Source organism: Scylla paramamosain, chromosome 12 (assembly GCF_035594125.1).
Source record: "Scylla paramamosain isolate STU-SP2022 chromosome 12, ASM3559412v1, whole genome shotgun sequence".
NCBI lineage: Eukaryota > Metazoa > Arthropoda > Malacostraca > Decapoda > Portunidae > Scylla > Scylla paramamosain.
Window position 1 is genome coordinate 14,622,948 of NC_087162.1, and position 12,500 is coordinate 14,635,447.

The 12,500-nt window shown below is 41.6% G+C and overlaps 1 protein-coding gene across 3 annotated transcripts in view; it reads left to right on the forward strand.

Moving 5' to 3' along the window:
- Positions 1-6,304, forward strand: part of LOC135105732 (hemicentin-1-like) — a 141,508-nt gene extending 135,204 nt beyond the window's left edge. For all 3 annotated transcript variants that reach the window (XM_064014171.1, XM_064014172.1, XM_064014173.1), the window contains exon 6: positions 1-6,304. This exon is cut by the window's left edge and continues 161 nt beyond it. The gene's annotated coding sequence lies outside the window, so the exon portion shown is untranslated.
- Positions 6,305-12,500: the final 6,196 nt, after the last annotated feature.

Consider the following 12,500-nt stretch of genomic DNA (forward strand, 5'->3'; position numbering starts at 1 on the left):
GCATCTCCTGTGTGTTTCTAAGTGTGCTCTAGTCCTAAGGTTCTCTGGTGCTGTGGCTGCGTGACTCCCGAGGCCATGTGTGTGTGTGTGTGTGTGTGTGTGTGTGTGTGTGTGTGTGTGTGTGTGTGTGTGTGTGTGTGTGTGTGTTTGTGTGTGTGTGAGAGAGAGAGAGAGAGAGAGAGAGAGAGAGAGAGAGAGAGAGAGAGAGAGAGAGAGAGAGAGAGAGAGAGAGAGAGAGAGAAAGAAAGAAAGAAAGAAAGAAAGAAAGAAAGAAAGAAAGAAAGAAAGAAAGAGAGAGAGAGAGAGAGAGAGAGAGAGAGAGAGAGAGAGAGAGAGAGAGAGAGAGAGAGAGAGAGAGAGAGAGAAAGAAAGAAAGAAAGAAAGAAAGAAAGAAAGAAAGAAAGAGAGAGAGAGAGAGAGAGAGAGAGAGAGAGAGAGAGAGAGAGAGAGAGAGAGAGAGAGAGAGAGAGAGAGAGAGAGAGAGAGAGAGAGAGAGAGAGAGAGAGAGAGAGAGAGAGAGAGAGAGAGAGAGAGAGAGAGAGAGAGAGAGAGAGAGAGAGAGAGAGAGAGAGAGAGAGGAAACCGACAAAACACACACACACACACACACACACGAAGGGAAAACCAACCACTTGAATAAACCCAAGACTCGTGAAAACACCAGCCAAGCATTTCATTCATAACCTTCCTTGTATCGCGGTAGGGAAGATGAAAGGAGGACTGGAGAAGAGTGCAAGAGTGAACTAGAGTGAAGGACAAACAACACACACACACACACACACACACACACACACACACACAATGCCTCTCTCTCTCTCTCTCTCTCTCTCTCTCTCTCTCTCTCTCTCTCTCTCTCTCTCTCTCTCTCTCTCTCTCTCTCTCTCTTTCTAAGGGTCTCAGGTCTCGCCACAGCACCGTGCTAAATGCCTGCTGTGTTCACCTGCCCGCCGCTCGCTCACCCGGCCACAGCAGCAGCAGCAGCGGGGACAGACAGGTAATGGCAGCAGCAGTAACAGCTTCCTTACAGTACATTGTAGTCAAACCGATCTAGAATATTTGCCTTTGTATTTAATTCTAAAAAAAAAAGAAAAAAAAAATTTGCAAAAAAACTGACCTTACGGAATCGCACTCATTATTATTATCATTATTATTATTATTATTATTATTATTATTATTATTATTATTATTATTATGATTGTTATTATTGTTACAGGTGATATTCCCCTCTCCCATCTCCACCTCCTCCCCTATCAGCCCAATCCAGCCGCCACCTCTCCTCTTCTGTACCCCTCCTCCCCTCTTAGCCCCTCCCCTCTCCACCCCTCCTAGTAGATAACTAGATGCATTTGTATGTATATCGCTTTTAAAAACAAAACAAAAATGTCATTCTTACGCCCCTTGTTTTCTTTTTTTTTTGTATTCTTTTTTTCATTCTTCTTTTTTAAGCTACACACACACACACACACACACACACACACACACACACACGAGGGAATTTAATCGAATGAAAGACAGGTTAACTAACTGAATAACTCTCTCTCTCTCTCTCTCTCTCTCTCTCTCTCTCTCTCTCTCTCTCTCTCTCTCTCTCTCTCTCTCTCTCTCTCTCTCTGCCTGTTTGTCTGTCCATTCCAACTTGCTATCTGTTGTTATCTCCCTTTCTCTCCTCTTCCCCCCCCCAACACACACACACACACACACACACACAATCAGCCAGCCAGCCCAAGCCTCATTACACAGAAACACTTGCACCCAGCCCACAGGAGTACTATGAAGCAGAGACGCGAGGCCGATTCGAAGCAGCAAACGAGGCCACTTCGGAGCTTCACACGAGCCTAATTTGAAGCAGAGAGAGAGAGAGAGAGAGAGAGAGAGAGAGAGAGAGAGAGAGAGAGAGAGAGAGAGAGAGAGAGAGAGAGAGAGAGAGAGATTTTATTACTATCGCCTGTGTTATTAAAGGTGCCAGGTGTTGGAACATGACAAAAGTGAACTTATTTTTACTTGTATGAAAGAAAATTATGAGTTAAGGTGAGATTGGAGAGTAAGCGGTGATGGGAAGGTGTAGCAGTCACGTGATGATAGGTGAGAAACAGATAGATGAGATGATGATAGGTGGAAACAGGTTAAAAGGTGATAGGTGAATAGATATATAAGGGTAGACAGAAATATATAAGAAATGAAAATAGATTGAAATAATTAATTTAGCAGAATTTTCTATTTTTATTTAACTTTAATTAACTTTTAACTTTATTTAACTTTTAACAAAAAGTGTCAAAACCTTTCAAGATCTAGCTCCCCTCGTGACTTCTGGCATCTAGCCAAAAATATCTCCAATAACTTTGCTTCTTCTTCTTTCCCTCCTTTATTTCAACCAGATGGCACCACTGCTACCACATCTATTTCTAAAGCTGAACTCTTCGCTCAAACCTTTGCTAAAAACTCTATCTTGGATGATTCTGGGCCTGTTCCTCCCTCTCCTCCACCGTCTGACTACTTCATGCCACCTATCAAAATTCTTCGCAATGATGTTTTCCATGCCCTCGCTGGCCTAAACCCTCGGAAGGCTTATGGACCTGATGGAGTCCCTCCTATTGTTCTCCGAAACTGTGCCTCCGTGCTTGCACCTTGCCTAGTCAAACTCTTTCAGCACTGTCTGTCAACATCTACCTTTCCTTCTTGCTGGAAGTTTGCCTACATTCAGCCTGTTCCTAAAAAAGGGTGACCGTTCTAATCCCACAAAATACCTTCCTATTGCTTTAATATCCTGCCTATGTAAAGTTTTTGAATCTATCCTCAACAGGAAGATTCTTAAACATCTATCACTTCACAATCTTCTATCTGATCGCCAGTATGGGTTCCGTCAAGGCCGCTCTACTGGTGATCTTCTGGCTTTCTTACTGAGTCTTGGTCATCCTCTTTTAGAGATTTTGGTGAAACTTTTGCTGTTGCCTTGGACGTATCAAAAGCTTTTGATAGAGTCTGGTACAAAACTTTGATTTCCAAACTACCCTCCTACGGCTTCTATCCTTCTCTCTGTACCTTCATGTCAAGCTTCCCTTCTGACCGTTCTATTGCTGCTGTGGTAGATGGTCACTGTTCTTCTCCTAAATCCATTAACAGTGGTGTTCCTCAGGGTTCTGTCCTGTCACCCACTCTTTTCTTATTATTCATTAATGATCTTCTAAACCAAACTTCTTGTCCTATTCACTCCTACGCTGATGATACCACCCTGCACTTTTCCACGTCTTTTCATAGACGTCCAACCCTTCAGGAGGTAAACATTTCACGCAGGGAAGCCACAGAACGCTTGACTTCTGATCTTTCTAAAATTTCTGATTGGGGCAGAGCAAACTTGGTATTGTTTAATGCCTCAAAAACTCAATTCCTCCATCTATCAACTCGACACAACCTTCCAGACAACTATCCCCTCTTCTTCAATGACACTCAACTGTCCCCCTCTTCTACACTGAACATCCTCGGTCTGTCCTTTACTTATAATCTGAACTGGAAACTTCACATCTCATCTCTCGCTAAAACAGCTTCTATGAAGTTAGGTGTTCTGAGACGTCTCCGCCAGTTTTTCTCACCTCTTCCCCCCAGCTGCTAACTCTGTACAAGGGCCTTATCCGTCCATGTATGGAGTATGCTTCACATGTCTGGGGGTTCCACTAATACTGCTCTTCTAGACAGGATGGAATCAAAAGCTTTTCGTCTCATCAACTCTCCTCTGACTGTCTTCAGCCTCTCTCTCACCGCCGCAATGTTGCATCTCTAGCTGTCTTCTACCGCTATTTTCATGCTAACTGCTCTTCTGATCTTGCTAACTGCATGCCTCCCCTCCTCCAGCGGCCTTGCTGCACAAGACTTTCTTCTTTCTCTCACCCCTATTCTGTCCACCTCTCTAACGCAAGAGTTAACCAGTATTTTCAATCATTCATCCCTTTCAAACTCTGAAACTCCCTGCCTGCTTCTGTATTTCCACCTTCCTATGACTTGAATTCCTTCAAGAGGGAGGTATCAAGACACTTATTTATCAATTTTTGACTACTGCTTTGACCCTTTTATGGGACTGGCATTTCAGTGGGCATTTTTTTATTGGATTTTTGTTGCCCCTGGCCAGTGTCCTTCCTACATAAAAAAAAAATCTATTTATTTATTTGTTTTACTTATTTATTTATTTTGGGAACTGGCCTAGACCAACAAAAAAGCTATATAAAAAGAGGCCCAATGAGAAGAGTCTACACAGAGTACGACCAAAAAGGATGCAGTATATGAGAAGTGTCTTGAAACCTCCCTATGATCATACGTATGATGCATCATACGTATGATCATACGTATGATGCAAAATTGCCAGTACGAACAGAAAGGAAAACATTAATATTCCTTTGAAGTAGATGTGACAGAAAGTCGCCGTTATTAACAAGAATAAATCATCAGTGAAAGCATCAGTGGCTTTTTGGAAGTGGCACGACAAAGTCGCCACTACAAGCACACAGGAACAGTAATAATATTCTCTGAAGTGGAGTGACACAAAGTCCCCCGTGCAAACACAAAGGAAAGCAATATTTGTTTAAATATCATAAAAGGTCTTCACAACAAACACAATGCGAAAACAATAATAATATTTTGAAGTAAATACGCCACAAAGTCAATACAAACAGAAAGCAAAACAGTAATATATATATATATATATATATATATATATATATATATATATATATATATATATATATATATATATATATATATATATATATATATTTAGGCATGATACAAAGTCGCCATTACTGACATAAAGGAAAGCAATAACATTTTTTTTAAACAGATGATACAAAATCGCCATTAAAAAAATATATATATTATGATTTTTTATGTAGATATTGACACAAAAATCACCATTACAAACATAAAGCAAAACGATAATAATTTTTTTGTGAAGTAGACATGACACAAACTCTTCGTTACAAACACGAGGCAAAACAGTCACGGTAATTGAAATCAGAAACTCGTGCACACGTGACAAGAGTCTTATCAGCGGCCATTGTGCAGCCTCGCCTTCACTGTGCTGTTGACTCAGTTCGGGGCTGCATCAATACGCAATTATTGCTTGTATTAGTTGAATAAATAGCTTTACACGCTCATAGATAAACATACGCACCCACCCATTCATAGATAAACATACGCGCCCTCACCCACGCACTCATAGATAAGCACACATTCACCCACTCATAGATACACACACACACACACACACACACACACACACACACACACACACACACACACACACACACACACACACACACACACAGATAGACACAAATACAGCAACGGGGACGGTCATAGTTTATAGGGGGACTGCCACGTGGATGCATGATGGCTTCTTGCAGCTTCCCTTGTGCTCTTATTGTTTTCTATGAGGAAGTAAAGGACATACGAACATGAAAACATTAGGGAAGCTGCAAGAAGTCGCCAGGTCTGCACGTGACATTCTGTTAGTTAGTTATTCATGTGTAGTTACTTTTTTTTTTTTTTTTCGAACGGAGGGTGTCAAGAAGGAAATTATTTGTGTTTTTAGTGAATAGGATGTTTGAAAAAGATTGAGAAAGGACAGAGTACATTTCTTGGGGGGTTTATAGATTTCTACAGTATTCTTGAACGTTCCCCGCCAGACTGCTAGACTACAATTGTCTCTTAAACTCGCTCCTGAAGGGTAAAGGTGGTGCTTATGAACACACACACACACACACACACACACACACACACACTTAGTTCATCTCATCGAAATAAAATAAAACTACAGAATGAAAATTAAAAAAGTTTCCTGTCACATAGTTTTTTAATAATGACTGAAAAAAAAATGAAAATACATGCCGTCTAAAAAAAAAAAATCTGAACTCCCATCCACTAACACATAAGTGAAAAAGGTAGTTTTTTTCGGGTACAATGCCACAACAACAACAACGACAACAACAACAACAACAACAACAACAACAACAACACCGGACTTTTCCCCGCACGGTACAACGGCGCTCATTAGCAAGTGGTAAACAACTGTGCCGGGAAAAAAATCCATCACAACACGAGGGAAAAATATTAGAAGGGAAAAAGTACATGAGAAAAATATAAATGAATAGGAGACGAGGAAAACAAAAGATTAGCGCTATCTTTGGTGTTGTATTAATTAGTTCATGTTTACGCTAATTGGAGGAGAGAGAGAGAGAGAGAGAGAGAGAGAGAGAGAGAGAGAGAGAGAGAGAGAGAGAGAGAGAGAGAGAGAGAGAGAGAGAGAGAGAGAGAGAGAGAGAGAGAGAGAGAGAGAGAGAGAGAGAGAGAGAGAGAGAGAGAGGGAGGGAGGGAGGGAGGGAGGGAGGGAGGGAGGGAGGGGGGAGAGAGAGAGAGAGAGAGAGAGAGAGAGAGAGAGAGAGAGAGAGAGAGAGAGAGAGAGAGAGAGAGAGAGAGAGAGAGAGAGAGAGAGAAATTTAACTCAGTCGAGATTAATGAAATGTAGAACAGAAGGGAAGAGAAGGGAAGGAAAATAAATACCAGATGAACGAAAGATAAGAAAATATAATAGAAGAAGAAAACGGCATGGAACAGGAAATAAAACACATAAAAGAAGAAAGTGGAGGAGGAGGAGGAGGAGGAGGAGGAGGAGGAGGAGGAGGAGGAGGAGGAGGAGGAGGAGGAGGAGGAGGAGCGCAAGAGAATACAATATTTCCTTGAAGTTTACAGTGTAATTGACATGCAGCATGCACCCTCTCTCTCTCTCTCTCTCTCTCTCTCTCTCTCTCTCTCTCTCTCTCTCTCTCTCTCTCTCTCTCTCTCTCTTTCTACCTCAAGCAACCTGTACCTATTTATCTATGTAAGAATATCTAGGTTTCCTTATCTATCTATCTAAATATCTATTTATCTATTTAAATATATATGAAGGTGTTTATCTATCTATCTATCTATCTATCTGTCGTTCTACCTATCTACCTATCTACCTATCTATCTATCTATCTATGCATCTATCTATCCATATATCTATCAACCTACCTGACCTATTTATGTACGCTCTCTCTCTCTCTCTCTCTCTCTCTCTCTCTCTCTCTCTCTCTCTCTCTCTCTCTCTCTCTCTCTCTCTCTCTCTCGCTGCTTACACAGGGCAGGTGAGGCAGGCAAGGGTTTGTGTCAACAGTTACCAGCATTTCACATCCAACTGACTCTCAAAACGGGCCGCGTGTGTGCATTGTTTTCCTGCGCCGTGTTTTTATCCCGGACGCTACCAGGAGAGGGGGAGGGAGAAGGGGGAGAGGGGAGGTGAGTTAGGTAAGGGAGATTTGGAGGAGGGTATGAGAGGTGAAGGATAAGGAGAGTAGGAACGGCTATGAGGGGGAGGGTAGGAGAGGGAAGGGAGAGAGGCAAGGGGGGAGGGAAGGGAAAGAGAGGAAGGTTAGGAAAAAAAAAGATAGGGATAATATCAATACTCGATTCAATCTCCTCTCAGCCTTAAACACAATCTCTCTCTCTCTCTCTCTCTCTCTCTCTCTCTCTCTCTCTCTCTCATGACAAACAGTCTATAGAACCAAATGATGTGATGTTTGGTCTTCCTTTATGCTCTTCTTCTCTTCTTCCTCCTCTTCCACCTCCTCTTTCTTCCTCTTTTTCTTACTCTTTTTTTTTGGCCTACTAATAGTAGTCGTTATCTAATTCTTCTCTCTTTCCTGTAAAAAAATCTATGTAACTCTTTCCTTTTCCTACTTTTTATTTATTTTTCTGGATAAATATTAAAAGGGACGCTGGGAGGGTGGGGAGGAGCCTTAGTCTGTGCTAACTTATGTATCACTTTGAATTAGATGGTGTAGTTTAGCACGTTAGAGACAAAAGGTCCGCTAATGTTTCTTCTTCCTTTGTATTTTCTTGTTTTTGTATTTTCTTGCTGTTCTTTCTCTCTGTTCTTCTATTCTTATTGCGAGTATTCTTCTCCTATTGTTTCCTCTTCTTTTTCTTCCATTTACTTCTCCTCCTCTTCCTATTCGTCTTTTTTTTCTTTTTACTTACATATATATGACTTTGCCTTCCTCCTCCTGCTCCCATTCTTCCTCCTCTTCCTTCTCTTTTTTTCCTCCTCCTTCTGCTCTTTCACCCACCCCACCTCCTCTCCTCTCCCTTCTCTCCCTCTCAAATCTTCATACCCTTCTCTTTCACTCACATTCTCCTCTCCCTCCTCTCTCCTCCTCCTCCTCCATAAGCAGAATTCTGTGAGGGAATTTTTTCCTCTTAATCAGCGAGGAATCCACGAGAAGGCGGAGATAATGAAGGAAAGACTAAGGCGGCTGAGGAAAACTAAGAGGGAAGGGGAGGAAGGAGGAAAGAGGAGGAGGAGGAGGAGGAGGAGGAGGAGGAGGAGGAGGAGAAAGAGGAGGAGGAGGAGGAGGAGGAGGAGGAGGAGGAGGAGGAGGAGGAAAACTCATTTGAAGAGTATGCAGGAGGGAGGAGGTGGAATGATAAAACAAGGAGAGAGAGAGAGAGAGAGAGAGAGAGAGAGAGAGAGAGAGAGAGAGACAGAGAGAGAGAGAGAGAGAGAGAGAGAGAGAGAGAGAGAGAGAGAGAGAGAGAGAGAGAGAGAGAGAGAGAGAGAGAGAGAGAGTATTTCACATTCAACATGACAAACTGCTCCAGTTTTCTCTCTCTCTCTCTCTCTCTCTCTCTCTCTCTCTCTCTCTCTCTCTCTCTCTCTCTCTCTCTCTCTCTCTCTTTCTTATTTCTTCTTTCCCCACTCTTTTCTCTTTCCTCTTCTCTCTCTTCTCTCCTATATTCTGTCTTCTCTTCTTTCTCTCTCTCTTCTCTCTCTCTTCTCTCTCCTCTCTCGTCTCTCGCCTCTCGTCTCTCATCTCTTTTCTCTCTCTTTCCCTCTTTCTATTTCCCTCCCTCCCTCCCTCCCTCCTCCACCATTCGTGTCGGCATTGCCTTCCTTTTCTTTCATTAATGCCCGCCTTAATTGCACGGAGATCCACCTGTGGGCTGCCGGCGCGAAATATTAAGCAGGTGAAATGAGATACCTAAGAGAGAGAGAGAGAGAGAGAGAGAGAGAGAGAGAGAGAGAGAGAGAGAGAGAGAGAGAGAGAGAGAGAGAGAGAGAGAGAGAGAGAGAGAGAGATTGCGCATTTATCCCATTTCTCTCACACACACACACACACACACGCGCACACACACACACACACACACACACACACACACACACACACACACACACACACGTACTGGTGGTGTATGTACGTACGTGTGCATAATTTGTTTACTTTGTGTAAAGGGGCGTTTAGGCAACTGATTCCCTGTATCTTCTTGTTAATTTTAATTGTTGATGTGTTGATGTAGCAACGATGTAGCCTAGAGAGAGAGAGAGAGAGAGAGAGAGAGAGAGAGAGAGAGAGAGAGAGAGAGAGAGAGAGAGAGAGAGAGAGAGAGAGAGAGAGAGAGAGAGAGAGAGAGACCTATTGTGTAGTTGAGTACTTGATGAACTGAATGACTGATAGACTAGATTGGCTAATCGATTGACTGAGTGGCTGACTGATTGAATGATTAATTGATCAACTGATTAATTGACTCACTGACTGATGAAATGACCAAATGTTTGGCTAATTAATAAACCAATTTACTGAATGACTAAAAGAATGATTGACAGTTTGGCTGGCTGACTAACGGACTGACTAGTAGCTTGACTGATTGACTGATAAACGGATTGACTGACTGAAAGAATGAGTTGCTGCATGACTGATAAATTGACTGTCTGGTCGACTTATAAAATGAGTGATTACTTTTGGCGCAGCAAGAGAATATAAATGTATATTTGTATATGTACGCATGTCCGTCTGTCTGTATGTCAAGGTCTAAAAAAAAATTAGACTGAGATACCAAGGCTACATCTCTCTCTGTATAAGAAAAATAATAAAATAAAGAATAAAAAAAAGGACAAGATTCATATAAGAGTCAACCTGACCATAAGTGTAAACACCTGCCTATAAATATGTATAACCTGAGGAATGTTAATTAATAAATATTTACCTACACAATGGTTTTTCCCTCCACACCTTTGTTGTCGTGACCTGAGGAAGCAGAGGGAGGGAGGAGAGCGGAGGGAAGGACGTGGGTGTTCTGAATGGAAGAGAAACAATTAGGAGAGTGAAATGTGTTGTGTGTAGTCGTAAAAAGTGGGGAATTAATTGAATCGTAATAGCAAGGTAAGAGATTCGCTTTCTCTCTTGATAGAATGATAAATAGATTCATTCATTCATTTATTCATACATACATACATACATACATACATACATACATAGAATAACAAATAAGTAAACAGACAAATAAATAAATAAATAAAGAAAGAAAGAAAGAAAGAAAAAGTAAAAAATACAAATAAAAATATAAATCTGAATAGATGGACAGACAGAGAGATGAATTAATAGATATATAAACACACACACACACACACACACACACACACACACACACACACACACACACACACACACACACAGACACACAGAGTTTTCGTACTCCTATGTTGCACATTCTTGCTGCGTCCCTAATCTCTAAGACTGGTTTTTGTGGGTTCAAGGGAACGCGATTAAGTTTTTGTAATTTTTACTTGTATTATTTACATGTAATTACACTTAGACGATCATATACGACTTCCGATAACAACGAAAACTACGAAAATTGTTTCATCTCTTCAAATAAATTGCATTAAATATCTCGAACACTTCACATAACACTTCCGATTCAAATCACTTCACATATTTAATACTCAATGATAAATCACATCCTACACAAACCTCGCACTGACATTCAATGAGGAACACATCCTACACCTACCCAATCCCTCTGTCAGTACATAACACCAACATTTTACTCTGACTGCACTACAACTGTCTGGCTCTGCTTACTGGTACTGTGACAGGCGGCTTGCCCATCTTGACCCTTTCTAGTCTAGCTTGTCTTTCTGTCTGCTTCTGTCTATTCCCGTCTCCTACACCTCATGATATACACGTGATGTTAGAGCGACCTTTTGCCCCAACAAAGCTTCCGTTGCTATAAGATTTATTTTCCAATACGTCGATCATACGGTTTATTTTCCCATAACTTTCAATAAGGTTCACTTTCGAGTAACTATATTTATTTTCTCATACTTTGATCATACGGTTCATTTTCCAATACTTTCCATAAGATCCATTCTCAAGTAACTATTTATCTTCCCATATCTCAATCATACAGTTTATTTTCCCTTAACTTTCAATAAGGTTCTTTCTCGAGCAACTTCGGTAATCGCATCTTCTAATCAGGAACAAGGAGGCGGAGTTTCCTATGGTGTGCCGGCTGTCCGTGTTGCCCACGTCATTTGCTTCCGGTGACCTCTGCTTCCCTCGTATACTAATTTAGTGATGGCCACCTGGGTATCTCTTCTTGTAATCTGGTGCTAATCTTCGGCTCTGTCAGTCTTGTGACGACTCACCACATCTTGTTCTCGATGGTCACGTCTCGTCTCTTATCTACGTGGGTGGTGATAGCTTCTTGGTACCTGCTTTCGTGTTTATCATTTTCTTCCCTTATTTATTCTTTCCACTTCTTACTTCCTTCATCATTTCTTCATTCTTGTTTCTTCTTACGTGTTTCAATTCTTCTTGCTTCTTGGGTCACAACAAAGTCACACAGCCAGACATAATTTAAAGAAGAAAACATTATAAAAATAAATCACCAAATAAAATAGACACACGCACACAAAACAAAAAAAGAAAAGAAAACTGCGAAGTTAATTAAATATAGAATAAAAAAAGTTACAAAATAAACCCGAGAGCGAGAATGTAAAGAATGAGTGTAAACAAAAAAAGTCTAATGGAGAATAAAAAGAACATAGTGTAATAATGAAATAAACATAAGACACAACCTTTATCACTCTCCTACACCACCACCACCATCGCCACCACCACCACCATCGCCGCCGCCGCCGCCGCCGCCGCCGCCGCCGACACCAGCAGAATAGTAAAGGAAAAAGAGAAGGAAGATAAAGAAAAAGAGGAGAAGCAAGAGATGAACATAGAGGAAGAGGAAGACAAAAGATGGGAGGAAGAAAGGGAGAAATATAGGGAGTAATGAAAAGAACCAAGGAAAAAAATAAGTAGACGAAAGAAAAAAATATATTGGAAAAGGTAAGGAAGGAGAGAGAGAGAGAGAGAGAGAGAGAGAGAGAGAGAGAGAGAGAGAGAGAGAGAGAGAGAGAGAGAGAGAGAGAGAGAGAGAGAGAGAGAGAGAGAGAGACGTAAACCTCTTAACAAAACAATACCATACCTTTCCTTAAAACCTCGATTCCCCCTCCTCCCCCCATCACCACCCCTCCCCTCCTCTATCACCACCACTTCCCCTACACCCCCCATCACTAACACCTTCCCTCCCTCCCCCCATCAATACCCACTCTCCTCCCCATACTCCCATCCCAGCCCCCTTCTTTCCTCTCCCCATCA